General features: G+C 36.9%; 2 long non-coding RNA genes across 2 annotated transcripts; both read left to right on the forward strand.

Annotated features, from left to right (window-relative positions):
• The first annotated feature begins 8,288 nt into the window (after nt 1–8,288).
• On the forward strand, nt 8,289–8,937 carry LOC147483905 (uncharacterized). The gene is made up of 2 exons (XR_015206742.1): nt 8,289–8,606; nt 8,706–8,937. It is a non-coding gene; the product is annotated as an uncharacterized LOC147483905 (long non-coding RNA).
• A 2,494-nt stretch (nt 8,938–11,431) lies between these two features.
• On the forward strand, nt 11,432–11,877 carry LOC147483906 (uncharacterized). Its single transcript, XR_015204127.1, has 3 exons — nt 11,432–11,495; nt 11,577–11,744; nt 11,838–11,877. It is a non-coding gene; the product is annotated as an uncharacterized LOC147483906 (long non-coding RNA).
• The last annotated feature ends 7,900 nt before the right edge of the window (nt 11,878–19,777 follow it).

Here is a 19,777-nt window from a genome sequence, read left to right on the forward strand (position 1 = left end):
GAAATGGAGTCTTTGAGGTGGGAGAAGCAGCTAAGAGAGCAGCGGCAGGGAAGATGGAGAAGCATGAGGAAGCTTGCATGGCTAACCAGCATTGTTTTATTCCGTTTAGTTTTGACACTTTTGGTTTCTTGGAACAACAATTGGTTGAGCTTCTCAAGAGACTTCAGAAGGTTATGGATGTGATAGCGTTATGACAATTTGGTTCTAACGAGTTTGTTTTTAGAAGAATAGGATTTGCTATCTAGAAAGGACTTGCTTGCGCGACTTGTTGCACGCTTGTCCTAATTATTTGTAAAAATCATTATCAGTATCCATAAAATTTCCACTTAAAAAAAAAAAAAAAAAAAAAAAAAAAAAAAAAACCCACACCCAGTAGGACTCAAACCCACAATCACATAATTAGAAGTTCTTATCCAGAGATCATCATCTTTCTAGTCCCAACCTTTTTTTCCCGTATCTGTAGTTTACATTTGAAAGACATGCATGACTCATATGTTTATATAATTACCAGAGAAGTGAAAGGAAGTAGGAGTTGAGAACAAATTAAAGTACAGATATCAACTTAGATTTGAATTATATAACTTGATCCTTTGTGTATAGTAGGTTATTTTGTGACCAAGAACCCTAGAATGTATCGAAAACATCCTAGCTATATATAAATCAAATTTCCTCATACAAAGAATAGATATAGGGAAGAAAGAAAGATAGTGTAACTTACATATCGGTGTTATGAGCTTTGAGAAAGGCATAGTGGCTTGGTTAACAGTAGAGAAGAGTCTTTTTATCTCAAAGCACTCTAAACACCCTGTTTAACAATGTGGAAACCCCACAACAAAATCACACACAAAAAGATCTTTAAAAACAGGTTTTCAAGCCCAGTAGTTATATCAAACTGCTACTACTTAGTAAGAAATAGTAGAAACCACACAATCACATATGCTACAAAAGATTCATGCTGGCTCAATAAGTTGTGAGTTTGTGTGTGGACTGATTTATACCATGGTTTAAAATCACCATACCAACCGATATCTCTCATCCAACCACGAATTCGTACTATTGACTTTATATCAGAAAAATACATTCATAAACAAAGAATATATATAGAAACAATTAAAAGAAGATGGACTTGAATGCAAACATGGTTGTTGCTTAAATTACAGATAATAAAGAGCGATGGAGTGTGTTGGATTCATTGTTCAGGTCCAATAATTAATTTCTCGAAGCACTAAACTTCCTTTGATCAAAAGGAACTTAAAGATATATAAATATCGGAAAATATAAACTTTTTCGTTGTAGTGCATTAAAAGTACTACAACATTTGAGTTGGTATGAGCTTGATCCATCTAAGAGCAAATATTGTGAAAGGCTATGCATTCAAAAGTTGTTGATTCCATTACAGTTTAAATGGCCGATTATAAGAACAATGCAGTGATTAAGCTCAACATCCCACAAAATGATTTTATTTTTGTCACATTTTGTCTAAAAAAACTACATGTTCCATTGAAAGAAGTTAAAAATTTATTGAGCCTACTTGCTCAAAAATCCCAAACTATTTGTTTTCCTCTAACTACATTACCGTAAACATAGATGAGAAATATTATTTACGACGCTAGTTGTGGTAGTAAAATAATGCAATTCTTTTTCCTTAGCAGTCGTGTGCTAGAGTACTCTTGGTCATATATGTCGAAGCCTCAGCATTGAGCCTCCTTGTATGACATTTCAGTAAGACGAAAACGTGAACAACTTAATCCAAACTCTTTAGAATACCTCTTCAACATCACACCCACACCAAATCTTTTTATTGTCTAAAAGTCCATAAGTGTTTCACTAAAATGAAGTTGGAGAGATCAAAGGTGCAGGAAGTTTAGAACAAATATGTACTTGTTATATTGTGAAACTCAAAGCATTAAGTCCAATTGCTCAATCAAGTGTGAAACACTTGAATCAATTATTCCTATGGGAAGGTTTCCCTAGACTTGCACTATAGTTATGTGGAAACCTTACAAAGGCATTAGAGCAAGATGGAATGGAATTGGAGATTTGTTTGGTCAACGGGATTTTGGAATATTTTATCGGTCATTATTACAGTTACCATGACTACAATAAAGTTACCAATGCATTCTTATGCACCTATAATGTTGAACATGAGCTAGTTTCTGAAGGGTGAAAATGCATACTATATACTTACCAATGCATACTTGTATAAGTGCTACTATGTTTGGTGTGTGTAAACCCACTCATAATGTAATGAAACACCCAAATATAAATAATTAATGCCATGAAACTACAATATTTTTTACCTCAAAATACAACTGTAAGGAGACATTCAAACTCATCTAACATATTAAGACGTCTATTCAACAATCATCATGACTATAAAGTATTCAATCTCGAATTTACAAAATTGTCAAACCCATTTCACATGAAACTATAAACCCATTTTATTGCATCATGAGGAGTTGCACTAACATGATTTTATGGAATATGGATCCAATTTTTTGAGAATCAACTAATTATATATATTTACAATTTTTATGCAACTAATTTAGGTCTATGACTATGCCAGCAAATCTATACAATGGTTGCCAAATAAGGTTTCATAGTGATTGACGTCATAAAAACCGCAAGGGTATACTAATATGGTGAAGCATCAAGCATGCCATTGTGTCCAAATCACTTTTCAAATGGGGAAAATACTATTTTAGTATTGAAATTTACACTCCTAGAAAAGTATTAAAAACCTTGTAATCTTCTAGGCTATAACATTAGCAACTTGAAATAAAAAAATATAACGTAGAAAAATTATATAGATAATCACTAAAGAAATACAATTGGTGAGCATAATGACCATACCAGCGGGGATGCTTGGTCACTCCAACTATTCTTCAAATTTGAATCCACGGTGTGTTATGGTTCGTCTTCTTGACCTTTGCCACCACAACCTTCATAACTTTCATTTGGGGTTACTCAGTTCAACTTCCCATTGCCATTGCCAGTGCATTGTTGTATTTCCTTAGGTTATCCTCTGAAGAGTATTAAGAAATATATGTAATAAAAAATTAAATAAATAATTGACTTAAGAAAGCACTAATGCCTAGCACGCATAGAATGACTAAAACTTAGCAACGTCAAATACATGTAAAAGCAAGGACAAAAATGTTTTGGTACAGTACGATGCACAACAACAAGCAAGTATTAAGTTTTAATATCCAAGTGTTTGCTTAAAATTCAAAAATCTAAATACCTAATATAATATGGGCAGGCTTGTTAAATTTAGTTGGAAACTTTATCTTCATAGCCTAGACATCATTATGTTAGCGACAACAGGATCTCTTCTTTGCATGTTTCCAAATGTGTTGACTCAAGGAAAAAAAAAATGTAAAAGTAAAAGACTATGCATTTTGCTCGAATGACTATGTTAGAAATTTACAAATGAAAAACATATCTATATTGACCAAGAATAAAAATATTCATGAAGTTTCACCATGTCTTAGCTTTCTTTGGTAACTAATATTACAGTTATTGTGCAAAGTCTTTGTCAAATATAATCTACTCAAGCTATGACCTACAACCCTAAAAATTCAAAAATAATAATAATATCACAATGTCACTCATCACAAAGTCACTCCATTAACACCAGCATAAAAATCCCAGCAAATTACCTAGAACTGGAGTAGAGATCTTGGCTGGGACACCATCTTCGCTGCAAGACTGAATGGAATAAATAAATGAAACATTTTCATCCAAAAAAAAAGGATGAAACCATGAGAAGAAATCCGAGAGCAAACTGTAAGCAACAAATAATATACGTAGTGACCTGGAAACACAATCCAACATACTTACCCTTTGATTTCTAATTGTTATTTTCAACAGAACAATAGGAAGTTCAGTGAGCACTTTGAACACCACATTCATACAGTCCTTCACAACACTTTTTGCAAGAGTGACTTGCACCTTGAATCTGGAACATCGTAACTGAAGAGAAATTGGTAAAAGAATCACAAAAACAAAAAAACATTAAAATGAAAAGGAGAAAACCATACCTGAAGTATAAGAAAATTTGGGAGATTGAGATTTCTGCGTTTTTTTATTCTTTTTCAATGGTTTGGGGTTTTCAAAGCTTTTTAGCTAATAAGAAAATAATTTTAGTTTTATAGGTTTGTGCTATTGTGAACGCGGCGAATGGAACTTTTAAACACTGCCTTTTTTATTTGGATAGAACTCTAGGTTGGTAGGGAAGAAGATAAAAGTGAGATTTAGGATACGTAGGGTTTTTTGTTTTCATATGTTTGTAATGATGTTTGCATTATGTTTCTGTTTTATGAGTAGGGACCAACATAAGAGTTTAGTTCCATTGGTTGAATCCCAAGCGATTACTTGGCAATTCTGTTTTCAGATTTTGGAGCAGATTGTGTGTTTATTTGCCTATATGTCACAAAGAGCAAAACCATTTTGTTCATATCATAATATAAACCCCAAGTTTCATGACGTACATGTAACAGCAGTACAACGTTAGAATAATACTTTATTAAGAGTGAATGCTCATATTACACATGGTAAGACTAATATTCTTGTGTGTTTATTTGCCTACATGTCACAAAGAGCAAAACCATTTTGTTCATATTATAAGATAAACCTACATGTAACAGAAGTACAACGTCAGAATAATACTTTGTTAAGAGGGAACACTCATATTACACATGTTAAGACTAATATTCCATTGTATGTTAAATTCTGATGCTAGCTTAAGATAGGATGCGGCATTCTGGTATACAAATGCAACTTTATGGAAGAATAAGCTATGCTTGCGTTGATACAATTATCATATGAGGTGATTACCAAAAAATATATATTATCATATGAGGTCTACCCAATGCTAGATGCAGAGGGGTATGACAGATCGAGCTCAAAATGTTATTTATTTATTTAGGTGTCATGTTGTTGGTTTTATCGTAAAATAGTTTGAGAGTAGTATGGATTTTTTTTTCTTAGTGAGCTTTATTGTTGTTGGTTTTCTTACTATGGAATATATTTCCCTTACAGTCTTGAATAAATATGTTCAAGCAATAGTATAGATAAGGTATTGACTCATTGGTATACGAACCCCCTCCCCTTCTTGACACAAAGCAGGGTGAATTTGTTCACATAATTTTAAGTCATTAGTATATGTTGAGTCTTTCAATTTCCTTTTCTGCAAATTCCTTAAAATAATATCCTAAAAGATTATTGCAAGCTAAAAAAACAGAGGACTCAAAGGAGTCTAAAGGAATTCAAACCCTCAGTCAATGGAGTATACATACAAATAAACACATTCATATCCACATATGTAGAGATATAACATGCCCAACTTACCAACTTTTGTGTCTGACGCTGAAGATTGAAACATCGTAGCATCCGGTACTTGAGAAGCAAAGCTGACCAACTCGTAAGACTTCCCTGCCATTATTCTCAAGGTAAAACCCACAAATTCAAGCAAAAAAAAAAACAAACAAACAACAAACGATATAATCTTACCCGATAAAGTCTCAAAGCTAGCAAAATTTCCATTCCTTTACAACTTAAGTGTCATCTCTTTGCCCATCAAAATTAGTTGTCTAAAAAAACCGTACCAAAGATCCTTATTCACATTAGTTAAAAAAAAAAGAAAAAGAAAAGGGAGAATTAATAAGTGGGAAGACATAATTACTTGATTAACTGACTATTGAATAAAGCAAAGCTCCTTATTAGAAGCCATTGAAGATATATCTAAAAGTGGGTCTTTACTATTCTCTTCACCACAAAAAAGGAAAATATAATAAGAAGAAGAATATTATTACAAAACAAATAAGGCATGGCGTGAGAGTTTCGACTTTCAAAATGAGATCCACACAATCTATATGATGTCGAAGCTCAACAATGAAACATTCTATCTTCAAAGCTATGATGAGTACAAAATTAGCTAGTTACCTAAAATTATTTGAATGAATTCATATGGAAATTATATAAGATAAACTCCATTTAAATAAATACCTTTTGATCTTATCCCTTACATAGTCAAAATAAATATGCATGTCAATAACAACATAGAACATCGTGAAACACAAAAGGTAGAACCTAACCTCAGCTCATTTAGCTTCTATATTTACAACTTTAAGAAACAACCAATTAACGTGACGATGTGCATGGATGGCATAATCTCATAACAATATTTCTAATTGGTTGAAAGGGGCAATAGAAGTTGATAATAAGCTATGGTGAACTGATGAAGACCGCTTATAAGTGGAGTATCATATATCCATTTGATTCCATGGTCTTTTAAGCTTAAAACCCTCCTCAACTTCATCATCCAAACATTTTTATTGATTATTGGTGCTATTTTCAAGTCAATAAAAGTCTACAACAACCACCAAAACAAAAGTCAATACCAATCTAAACAATACATGCTAGTTCAATATTGAAATTGTAAAAGTAATCGAATCAACTCAAAAATAAGAGACTTACATAATCAATTCAAATGGTGCTATAATCCACCAATGACAATTGGTACACTACCAGGTATACAGACAAATTAACCTGGTATAGAGAAAAAGGATGAGAAATAGAGCCACTGCAATAACATAGTAAAAAATTCATCAAAAAGGGTAGTTGTGTGTACCCTACATCATATTTCCAGTCAAAGTGTATTCAGACCAGGGAATAGGTATGGGCTCAGCAGCGGACCAGCCTGGTAGTTGTTTAAAACGTTGTGGATCATCTAGTTCTTTAATCCGTCAAAGTTTACAACAGGTCCAGGGCCCATCCGGACTACCCAAGTTTATGGACCCAATCTGTCCTGATCACTCGAATCCAGTTGCCCATCCGGATTGCCCAAGTTCAAGGACCCAATCTGTCCTGATCACTTGAATCCACTAATACGATCCGCGGAAGCAAGAGATCCTAGTGCAATCCGAGAAGATCTTGCACAGGGATAGAATGAAATCTTGGGGACTGATCCTATTTGAGAAGTATGATCATACTAGGATTCATCAAGGAAGGCAATCTCCGAGAATCACTTTCTTGGCCACCAAGCCAGGAGATTGCTATATATACGGAGGCTTCTGCAGCCTCCAGAACTACGTTTTAAGAGATTTGATCCCGGATTCATCACTGGGTACATAGTCAACCAGAACGTTGGTGCAGTCTCTCTTCTTCCAAAATACTTAATCCTATCTCTTCCAAGCTTTCAGAAGCACCATTACATCGAGAGTGTCGGGTTAACTTTTGGCCCCGACATTCTTTGACGTCGTTTGTGGGGAACGACCGAGAAGTTATTGTTCTCTACTAGGCCAATTTGGTTCAAACTTCTAGTATGGCAAATTGGATGTTCAGAATCATACAAAAGAAAATCCAGTATAAAGTTCAATTACAATCACGAGAGTGTGATGCACGACAATGCTTACGAAATTAAAACAAAAACAGCAGCGTCAGAAGTTTTATAAGACTGATAGGGAAAGTTCTTGTTGTCATCTAAGGAAACATTGGTAGGCAGAGAAGATCTAATGCTCAACTAACACATTATGGAGTTGGTTCAAAATGCCAAACTTCTATAATATTGTGTCACGGGAGAGCTACAACCAGATCTAATCAAATCTTACCTCCAGACATTCAGATAAGTATTCCACTTTTATTTGTTAAGTGTTTTCTCACCATTTACTACAATGTTCATCTTAGACTATATTATTAAGCCACCACTCTCACATACCCATTACATAACAAGTCTTATTCGAACGTTGACATTCATGCCACTCTCTTATTTTCCTTCTTCATGCCCGCCAGCCTCAAACTGAAAAAATAAAAAAAAAATAAAAAAAAAATAATATATATATATATATATATATATATATATATATATATAGGGTTGGGATATAGCCACAGGTACTGTAGCCACATTGTGGACACAGCCGATCCACACCTTTCATCTCGTGCATCAACCCAACTGATCCTACGGACAACAGAAATCAGAAAAACAAAAAACAAAATTCCAGAAAAACCAAAATTTCAGGAATTTTGAAAACAAAAAACACGAAATAGTCCATTGTTTTCGGGTTGTTTACCTTCTTCTCCAATTAGTTCATCGTTGTGAAAAACAAAATCTCCTCCAATTTCACCGATCTCTCTCCAAAATCTATAAAGGAGAAAGCGAAAACAAATCTATAAAGAGATTCATTTGAAGAAGAAATTAGGTATAACTATTCTCTCAACTTAATCTTATTTGGTATTAATGGTTCTTGACTGATTATGTATTTATGTGTAGTGATGATTAACCTTTATGTATTCTCCACAAATTCGTATTAATGGTTCTTGGCTGACGAGTTCACAAATTCGTATTAATCTTATTTGGTATTAATGGTTCTTGACTGACAGAGTTCACAAATTTCTTCTTCACGAATTTATGTGTGACTGATTATGATTATGTATTCTTTTCCTTGCAATGAGATAAGCTAGTGTGTAGTGATGATTAACCTTTATGTTTCTTATGTCATCTCATGGAACATTCTTCATGACTTTAAACAGCCTACCCCAACTACACAAGCAGCTGCTCCACCTACCTCTGCACCCAGTCCAGCACCCGTAGCTGTTCCTCTTCCGTGAGTTGCCATGTGGTTCTAACTTATTATTGTACACTTAGTTTGTTGATCTCAAGTACTATACTCTTACGGTTTCGTAATTGAATTTACCTGTTGCAGGGCCCCAGTAAGCACTTGATCTGATTCATACGAGGAACGAGCGAGTAAGAATTTTTTTTCTTTTAATAATTTGTTTCTAATTTTGATAATTTTTTTTTTGTGTACTTTCATGTTAAACACAATCTTTCATGTGATACATGAAGTTTTTGGTTCACTGATGAATCAGACTTTATGATGTCAACTGACACTGAAATTACTACCGAGACAGTAAAATGTTGGTTGTTAAAACTTATATGTGATGGTTTTTGGTTCACTGATGAATCAGACTTTATGATGTCAACTGACACTGAAATTACTACCGAGACAGTAAAATGTTGGTTGTTAAAACTTATATGTGATGGTCATTGGCTCTGACTATGCAAGTAAATGTTTTGATACTGATATGAAAAATGCATCTGCTTTGACTTGACCGTATATTGAGCAAGTATTGCACTGAATTATTATGGAAGTCTTCCTTTTGTAGGACAAGCTTTAGTTAGTCTGCTGATGTTGTGTAAAAATTTAGAAACCACAACCTCTACTTACTCATTAGTGAGTATTATCTAGATCTCTAAATTGTTGAATGAAAGGGAACTATTAATTGAGCTGACAACCCAGCTTGTACTCATACAATCCAATAAATATGTCACCAATTGGATTAATATTATTTAAAGCCGGTAAAGTTACATCAGATATGATTAGAAACCACAACCTCTACTTACTCATTAGTAATACATCAGATATGATTAAACTTTACCGGCTTTAAATAATATTAATCCAATTGGTTTTGAACTCTATCAGAGTTTTGAACTCTGTCAGAGTTCAGAGTTTTGAACTCTTTCAGAGTTCGGTGAACTCTGTCAGAGTTCGGTGAACTCTATCAGAGTTTTGAACTCTTTCAGAGTTTTGAACTCTGTCAGAGTTCAGAGTTTTGAACTCTGTCAGAGTTCGGTGAACTCTTTCAGAGTTCAGAGTTCAGAGTTTTGAACTCTTTCAGAGTTCAGAGTTTTGAACTCTGTCAAAGTTTTGAACTCTATTAGAGTTCGGTGAAGTCTTTCAGAGTTTTGAACTCTGTCAGAGTTCGGTGAACTCTTTCAGAGTTAAGAGTTTTGAACTCTTTCAGAGTTTTGAACTCTGTAAGAGTTCGGTGAACTATGTAAGAGTTTTGAACTCTTTCAGAGTTCGGTGAACTCTGTCAGAGTTTTGAACTCTGTCAGAGTTTTGAACTTAGATATAGATTGGCATGCACACCGCCTTATTTTGTTCTTTGTTTTTTCACGTTGGTATTGCAACAATTTGAATTAGTTGAATGTCTTATTTTTAACTCCTATTTATTTTGTAGCAATGCCTCGAACAAAGAATCTGAATGTGAAGAATGCACAAAAAGTGTTTTCCGCGGGTGCTAAGAAGTTGTTAGGTGGGGGGAGTAGTAGTTCGGGTCGCGATGAGGAGCCTGAGAAAAAGAGAGGAAGGAGAACAACCACTTCGGCATCAGTTCGTAGAGGGGATCGGAAAGCGGATGATCCCAGTAATGTTGTAAGTGGTGTAGAGTTAGGAAATCAAAAGAGAAGAAAGGGGACAGTTCTTAGTGATGTAGATGTAGATGTAGATGTAGATGTAGATGTAGATGTAGATGTAGATTTAGATTTAGATGTAGATGTAGATGTAGATGACGATGACGATGACGATGACGATGGCGATGACGTAAATATGGATCGTGGGAAGAGTGTAGTTCTAAGTCATGCTGATAGTGAAGAAGAGGGTGTTGATGATGCAGAAGAAGAGACTGACGAGGAGGAAGAGGACGCGGAGGAGGAGGAGGAGGATGACGAGGAAGTCCATGTACCTGTACCTCCAGTGAATATTGTGAGAAAGTCTAACAATGACTTGGAGTTCAAGAGAGGTGTTTATGGAGGTGGCCCTTGTGTGTCACATCTGTTGTATGACAGTGCACGTGGCTCGCGATGTTTGGGAGGGGCAGGTAATATTATCATTTAGTGTCTATTAGTATTTAAATTTTGTATTACGAAACTTGTGCATACATTAATACTAAGTTTTTGTTGTTTTAGGCGGAGCGAGGGGTGTTGAAGTGCCATGGGCACCTAAACAAGTTGGTACAATGGGATATCCTCGGAGAGTGTTCAAACTGTTCTACTTTTCACGTGGAGCTTCAAAGAACCGGCTTATGTGCTTTGGTCTTAGGTGTATACAGGCATCAGGATCCTGTGTTGGTCTCTGCGTTTGTGGAGAGGTGGCATCCAGAGACCAACACGTTTCATATGCCGTGGGGGCGAGATGACAATCACGTTGGGCGATGTTTCCCAACTCTTAGGAGTTCGATCGAGGAGGCAAAGCGGTGGTAGGGACACTGATTTGACCTTGAACAGAACAAAAAGACTCCTCCACAAAGATCTTGGCATACCCATGGATAAGATAGATGCGGAGATGAAATCCAATAAGTTCACTTCCAAAGTTAGGATGGATTTCTTGATGAAGCGATTTCTTTGGGAAGGTAACGAGATGAAGATTTACGTGATGAAAATGGGGTTGTTGTGAAGAAGGCGTCAACCCAAAAAGAGGTGCAATTTGCTTGTGAGAGCTTATCCGCATTATTTTTTCTTTGGATGTACCGCCTTCACCGACACGTCTGGAACTCTGCCGTTCCGTTTGTTATCCGAGGCTGCTTTTGAAATTTGCGAGATCGAGACAACGCGTGGGGTGCAGACCTTACCGGCTTACTTGTGCGAGGGTCTTGGGACTGCCACAAGTGCCAAGGTGAAGGGTGTTTCAGGCTATTTCACTCTCCTACAGGTATTAGTTTTTTTGTTTTTCTTTTCAATGTCAATTTTATCTATCTATTACAATATTAACTGGGTGTCTATATTAATGTAGGCATGGATTTATGAGTACTTCCCGGTGTTCAGGCCATACCCAAATGAGGACTATCAGTTGAGCATGTGCCGTGCTCGTAGGTACTCAGTTACTCAGTCTTTTTATGCTAGCACAACAGCTGCATTGAAGCATACCCGAGCCACCATTGATAATATGACTTGTACCGATGTAAGCATTTTTGTATGTAAATAGTTTTATTTATTAATTGATATTATTAGTATGTGGTTAATGATTAATTTCCTCGATCATATGCTATTTGAGGTTGAATGGTATCCCTATGTGCAAGTCCGAGCTACACGGCGGTGGATGAAATAGCATTTTTCGAGGGATTTATATGCTTTCTTGATAATGTCGAAAGATTACAATGTTTCAAGGGTTGTCGTCGGTTAGGTCATATGCAGTTTGTACCCTCGGATCCCCAAGACCAAAGACCTCGGCGTGAACTACTTCCGGACGCATGGGTATGATGTGAAATTTAATATTGCATCTTCCTATTGGAGTAAATGGCGAGAATCACTTGATTCAACTTGAACAACGAGGACCCATTCCGTCTTATCCATGGGAGTGTGTTAGTAGATACATGAGTTGAATGCGAAAACAATAGTCATATGAGAATGATAAACCCCGATCATCTTAGTCACTACTCCTACGAGTCTTCCATATCATAATCGGTGAGTTAATATCTTACAACGTTAATTTTTGTTTTGTTTTGTTTTGGTATTTTATAAATGTAAATGTATATACTAATGTAGTTTTTCGTTTTAATTTTGATGACACCCGTCGTCGATGAAATTTCTCGCTTGCTCAATCAAGGCCTGCAATTGGGTGGGACTCGCGATTCCAGACGATGCCGCGAACGAAGTTCATGGAGGCATACAATTTGACCCGGTGCAAGTTCATTGGCCGAGACGATATCGTGAATGAGCATCTTATACTAGGTATGTTGAGTTTGGTTAGTTTAGGGTTTAGTGGTTAGCATAGGATTTAGGTATGTTGAGTTTGGTTAGTTTACCTCCTTTTATCTTGTGTTGGGGACGAGTGTTGGAAATGGAAATGGTGAACATGAGGAAGCAAGTGGAGAGGTTAGTTTTGCGGGAATAAAGCACACACACATGTTGACTTTGAAACTGGAAAGCTTTAAGGATTGTGCTAGTGTATAACAGATTAGGAGTAAAACAAACTTCGCGATTTGTAGCTGCTATGTTGTTTGTAGAGTTTTTGAACCTTGAGGATTTGAATTGTTGTGTTAGAGTACATTGAATGAGGAATTAGTGCACATGGACTTGTAGTTGATAGGTATTTACTATAGTTCACGAAGCTTGAGTAACTTAATTGCTTGCTCTAGGGTACACTCTATTTGGACTATTCCTTTAGCTGATTAATGTCTGCGCTAGATATATGAAGACAATGATGTTTCTGCAAATTTAGAATCCATTATAACTATTCCTTTCTGAGTTTCATGATTGTGAGATCAAAATTTGGTTTGGAGCTGGATTTAGAAAGCCATTCTTATGAATACCAAAATCTTTTTGTTGTGTTTAGATACATTCTCATAACAGAATGTATTATCTTCTAAAGGGCTATCATCACCACTCTCACGGGGACATTTGTCCAATTTGCCTTGATCATTCTGAACTTATCTTATAGGCTGTTAATAGAAGCTTGTTTGCTCTTCTTGGTATTCTGAGAACCTGAATCTTTGACCGAGACCTTAATAGAATAGATATTACAGCTTAATGATTGCAAAAGGTCTATTGCATAGTTAATTATATTTGGCTTTATCTGAAACATTTGTAATCGTTGTTGCTTACAATGTTCATCCTTATAAGACTTGTAGTGTTCCTCTTGGTGCGGGGTTCGCGATAATGGTTCTCGCAAAAGAATGTTGAAGAAGTTGAAGTTAAGAAAGTGAGGAAAGCGGGTTCGGACTTGAGTGCCCTCTTTTAGGCAATAAAGCGATGGTCTATTATATATCCGCTTATTTGCTGAAAGTTATGTCCACTTACTGGAGAGATTGCAGACTTTTAAGTACTGGAGAACTGTAGTGTCATTTGTTGGGATGTCAAAGTATTTGAGCATGCGTAACAAACATGTTAACCCTGAAATTCTGTTCCTGAAACATGTTACTCAGTTCCTGAAGCTTGAGTAACTTATCTGTTCACATTTTAGATTTTGATAACATAGATTTTGAAAACTTATTAGTACTTTTCGGAGAGGGTGCGGTTATTATTCAGGTGGTCAGGATTGATTACACAAACAAACACTATTCTTTTGCCTGACCTGATTGATTACACTTTTATTTTTTTGTTTGTGTTCTGTGCAAAATGTTGTGTTGTGTATTATTGCCTCTATGAGTCTATGGATTCATCATAGCACGAAAGTATATGGACTTGCAAAGGGGCCTGAAACTTGACCCGAGCCTGATCTAATAATTTTTTTCATTTCATTTTGTTGGTCTCCTCAGATAAACGCATTGCTTCATTTGAATTTATTGCTTAGCCCACGACAATATCCTGCTTCATTGCGTTTGCTAGAAAAGTGGCGAGACTATAACCCCATGGTTTTCACAAAATGTCTACCATTATCCAATCAATAACAATTTACACACAAATCTAATGCGAGCGCAATGTTTTTGCCAAAACACAAAACATCTGTTTTTTGCCTCTTGAGCGGTGTGGCCATGCCGTTTGGGACTAAAGGCAAACGGTGTGGCCACACCGTTCAAGAGTCAAAAAATAGACAACACCATTTTTAACCAGTTCAAATCCCAAACGGTGTGGCCACACCGTTTGGGATAAGACAAACGGTGTGGCCACACCGTTTTTTACTAAAGGCCAAACTGTTGGCCACACCGTTGGGACTAAGGACAAACAGACAACACCATTTTTAACCCGGTTCAAATCCCAAACGGTGTGGCCACACCGTTTGTGACTAAGAACAAACGGTGTGGCCACACCGTTTTGTACTAAGGCCAAACGGTGTGGCCACACCGTTTGGGACTAAGGACAAACAGACAACACCATTTTTAACCCGGTTCAAATCCCAAACGTGTGGCCACACCGTTTTGGGACTAAGGACAAACAGACAACACCATTTTTAACCCGGTTCAAATCCCAAAACCACACCGCTTGGTACTAAAGGCCAAACGGTGTGGCCCACCATTTTGGGACTAAGGACAAACAGACAACACCATTTTTACCCGGTTCAAATCCCAAACGGTGTGGCCACACCGTTTGGGACTAAGACAAAACGGTGTGGCCACACCGTTTAGATACTAAGGCCAAACGGTGTGGCCCACCGTTTGGGACTATGGACAAGCGGTGTGGCCATGCCGTTTGGGACTAAGTCAAACGGTGTGGTCACACCGTTCAAGAGAAAAACAGACACCACCATTTTATCCAGTTCAAATCCCAAACGGCATGGCCACACCGTTTGGGACCTAATCAAATGGTGTGGCCACACCGTTTGGTGTGCAATACTGATTTACCTAGCCAGTCGTTTTAGCCTCGAATTTTGTCTCTCAGTCCAGTCCAACATCAATAATTACTACATGCATAATTACGTTTAAATCAACTGTTATACTAAAACTCAAGTTCATATAATTTACACAAACTTCTGACATGTAAAACTTCTGAAAGGTAATCAAGTTCGACATATAATCAAGTTCATATAATTTACTAAACTTCGATTGGTTCCAAAATGAATAAATAGTTTACTAAAACTATGATAACTAAAACTCTGACAATTCACCCAAATAACTAAAACTCTGACAATTCACCCAAATAACTAAAACCCAAATAAAACTCAAATCACTAAAACTTCTTCACAATTCGAACTCGACAGCCCCACCAAATAAAGTTGGTGACAAGAATGGCGTGAGATATTAGGTGTCCTCAAACAACCCCACCACCGCTCCTTGCTAGGTTCCATACGAAAGCGGGATAAAAACCGGATAAAGGGAAATGTTATCATTTGTGCCCTCGTCTTCGTTCTCCTCCCCATCCTCGTCTTCGTTCTCCTCATCGCGTGCGTCTCGTCCTCTAACTCTACATCCAATCAGTAAATCAAAAGAATGGAAAACGTTAAGTTTTAAAGGCAATTGTGTAAGATAGGATACTACGAATTAAGCTTAAGGAAACAATATTATACTTACTTGGGCCCTTCTTTTTGTTTGGATTTTCAGGACAATTTCGTCTGTCATGGTTAACACCAACTTTGTTACAACATGTACATCTCCTCTCTGTCTTTGCTTTGGCTTTTGCGCATGCTTGTTCAAGACCCCCTTTTATTCTACCACTGTCCTTAGTTTTCTTATAAATCTTCACGACTTTTTTTCTTCCTTTTGTTTGAGAGATGTTAGGATTCAAAAGTAAAACTTGGGATAGGTCAAGTGGCGGTGCTGAACTATCAGCAATAGTGCATGAATTAACAACTGAAACACCAGGGTCAACTTCCTTCTGTTTCTTGAGCTCCACTGACAGTTCTTGCACTCTTTGTAGCATTAATTGGTAAGTTTGAATCGGTTTCCAGCGCCTTCATAAACCAACTGATTAGCAACCATTTGAAGTCGAGTAATTCTCAGTACCTCAGAGTTCTCATGGCCACTTACCAGTCCACGGTCATACTCAGCTCTATACTTATTTGCCCCTTTCATCCACCTCTTAAGAATAAAGAGCTCGGGAATCTCAATATCACGACTCTGAAATACCTTTATGAGGTGTCCACAAGGTATCCCCAGAAATTCAAAAGTTTTGCATTCACAATTACCTTCTTTTTGTCCGGGTTGAACTTCACCTTCCATTCACTTCGTCACAGTAACTTCGCGACTTATAAGTGTAGGTTCTGTTGCCGTCGATTACCTTTTCATCATCATCCGGGACATACTCGGTTTCAAATAACTTCGAATTCTTGCTTGAATCTATCATAAGCATTCCTTGTGTATACACTTGCGCGCACTCTTCAAGAGAAATGAATTACTGCCTATAATCCGATTCGAGTGTTGATAATATAATCCTCTTTTTTCTCTTTCAACAATCCTCATCAAACACTTATCATTCTTCACTACAAACTCTCTAAGAGTTGTCGTAGATGTGAAAAAGTTCTTGTAAACAGAATTCATGCTTTGAAACGCGGTGAGTCGAAGTGCTTGGCATAAAAAGTATCAAGTGATAAAGCTGGAGCCCATTTGTGTCGAATCTTGTACATCTCTTGAAGCCATTCATTCTCCTCCAACTTAAAACTAGACATCAATTCTGCCCACCTCCTTTCAAACACATCGAGGAATAAATATTTGCGAATCACGATGTTTGAATTCTTTTTTGAATTTTGACTTCCGATAATAATAATTTGGAAGTTTTTCAAGGAACTTCTTCATAATATGCCATAGGCAGAATCTGTGTCGAGTATTAGGGAATACCGTACCAATAGCTAGAGTCATAGCTCTATCTTGATCTGTGATAATTGCAGATGGGGCACGTCCGCCCATAGCTCCAAGCCAAGTCTCAAAAACCCACTGAAAAGAATCTTCTGTTTCATCCAAAAGTAGTGCACAACCAAATTGGATTGATTGCATATGGTGGTTAACTCCAATAAATGGGGCGAATGGCATTTCATATACATTCTTACGATATGTGGTATCAAAGAAAACCACGTCACCAAAATATTGAAACTGTGTACGCGACCGACCATCTACCCAGAAAAAATTAATGGCCCTTGCTTCATGATCCATCTGTATTGCATAAAAGAAATTAGGATCCTCTATACTTTTTTTCTTGAAAAATGAAGCACCGGTAGCATCACCTCTCACCGGTTTCTTGTATTCTTTTCGAGGGGCCCAAATGGTTCCAACAATCCCTATCATCAAAACCAATTTGTACTCCGTCAAATATATCAACAACTTTATTCCGCGGTACACCACCATCCGCGAAATGAGTCAATCAACACCTTAGCTGCAGCAGGCATATTTCTATTAACATGCATACACATTCTTTTTGCCGGACTAACCAGGTTGTGATTGTGCTCGCTACTAAATTTCATCACTTTCCAGATTCCACTATTTTGCTTTGTCACCCTCATTGAAGCAAGGCACCCACATTTAACTGTATTTGTGTTTCTTTTTCTCACTTCTTTCTCAGTTCCATCCACATTCTTATTTTTGCCTCCTCGATCTCTATAAACCCCAAATCGCGAGCAAGTCATTTGACAACTACTAACTTCATCCGAACGAGAAACTGATTTTTCAGAGCTTCGAATTACTGGACTAAATCCAAACGATTTTCCGTAATCTATATAGAATTGTTTTGCTGCCTCAAGAGTTTCAAAACACATTCCCAAACATGGTGGCTTCACAATTTCCACTTCCACTTCAAACTCTGGAGGTTGAACGAGGAGGAAAGAAAATGCCACGAAGGTGCCCGCAAGGTGCCGCAAAAGACTTCGGTCTTGCAAATAAATGTGTCCACATCAAAAAAAAAAAACAAATAAACTAACACGGTACAATAATACTGATTGAATTAGTTGGTAGAAATTGAAAATAAAATTGAAACATTAGCTCACCTGAACCGTATTCTTCCTTCTCTCCGACTTCATCAATCAATATTGAGTCGTCCATCTACAGTAACAAAAAATGTCAAAATTGTGGAAACAAGGGCATTGTGAACAAAGTATAGTAGCAACTACAACTCAAACAAATTGTTGTCCATTTAAGCAAGTCACAAGTGTAAATGTATAATAAGGCTAGTCGAGAAAATGCATAAGGAAATTCAAAATAGAGAAATTAATGAGAAATAGAGAAATTACCTTTTGTGAAAGAAGCACACAGCCAAAGAGAGAACCCACTCGTGAATTATGGAGAGAATAGGGTAGAAAATTTTGGGAGAAGAATTCTCGATGTAATTTTTGGAGAAGAATTCTCGATGTAATGTTTTGTTTATTTAGGTGTTTTTTGCTTTGCAAAATTTTGTTTTTTCTGAAATTTCGTTTGGGATTTGGCGTGGATCTGTTTTTTCTCTCTTGAGCGGTGCGGCCACACCGTTTTCACTAGGTCCCAAGCGGTGTGGCCATGCCGTTTGGGATTTGAGCTTGATAAAATGGTGGTCTGTTTTTTCCCTCTTGAGCGGTGTGATCATACCGTTTGGATTTAGTCCCAAGCGGTGTGGCCACACCGTTTTGACTTAGTCCCAACGACATGGCCACACCGTTTGGGACCTAGTCCAAATGGTGATGGCAAACGGTGTGGTCACACCGTTTGGACTTAGTCCCAAAACGGTGTGGCCATGTCGTTTGGGATTTGAGCTTGGATAAAAATGGTGTTGTCTTTTTTGCCTCTTGAGCGGTGTGGCCACACCGAAAAGTGTTTAGGGTTTAGGCCACACCGCTCAAGATGCAAAAACAGCTGTTTTATGTTTTGGCAAAAACATTACGTTCTGCAATGACAAACTAAAATCGCCAAGTTGTCCGGTGTAAAACTAGTACGGACTTGTGTTATGTTATGTTAGCTTGTGCTTTTTTCATCGGTGTTCTCATTGTCTTTTTCTATTCTACTTGCGGTTTTTTGTATGTTTTACGTGAAATACCAATACTCTGACAGCTTGTACTTGTTCTCTGACAGCTTGTAGGAACTTGTTTATCTTTATGTTTATGACAGCAAAACTATTTAAGTTGTAGGAACTGTGACAGCTTTTATTTAGCTTTTATTTTCTGACAGAAACTATTAGAACAAACTACCAATCAAACTTATTCATTGTTATTAGAACAAACTACCAATCAAATTTATTCATTGTTACATCAACACAAGATTCTGTAGCAAATAAATCAGAGTCATAGTTACAGTAGATAAGCACAAGTTCACCACAAGTTCATAACCAGAGTCATAGTTACATCAGAGTCATAACCACAAGTTCACCACAAGTTGTTACCAAGATAAGCAAAATGGATTAACCAGCAAGTTCACAAAATGAATTAACCAGCATAATTACATTCACCACAAGTTCACAAAAAAACGCAATACAAAGAACTTGAAATCAACCACGCACTCATCTAATTTTACAATGAAACTCGAATTCTTTCGACAAACCATCGTCGTCAATTTCAAGTGTAATTTTGACTTTTTATCTTTTTTGAAGGCGAGGAAGAGGTGGTGTGGAAGAGCTTGAACTTCGCTGCCAACTCAATGTTGCTCCTTAACCAAGCTAACAAAGTAT

Source organism: Coptis chinensis, chromosome 8 (assembly GCF_015680905.1).
Source record: "Coptis chinensis isolate HL-2020 chromosome 8, ASM1568090v1, whole genome shotgun sequence".
NCBI lineage: Eukaryota > Viridiplantae > Streptophyta > Magnoliopsida > Ranunculales > Ranunculaceae > Coptis > Coptis chinensis.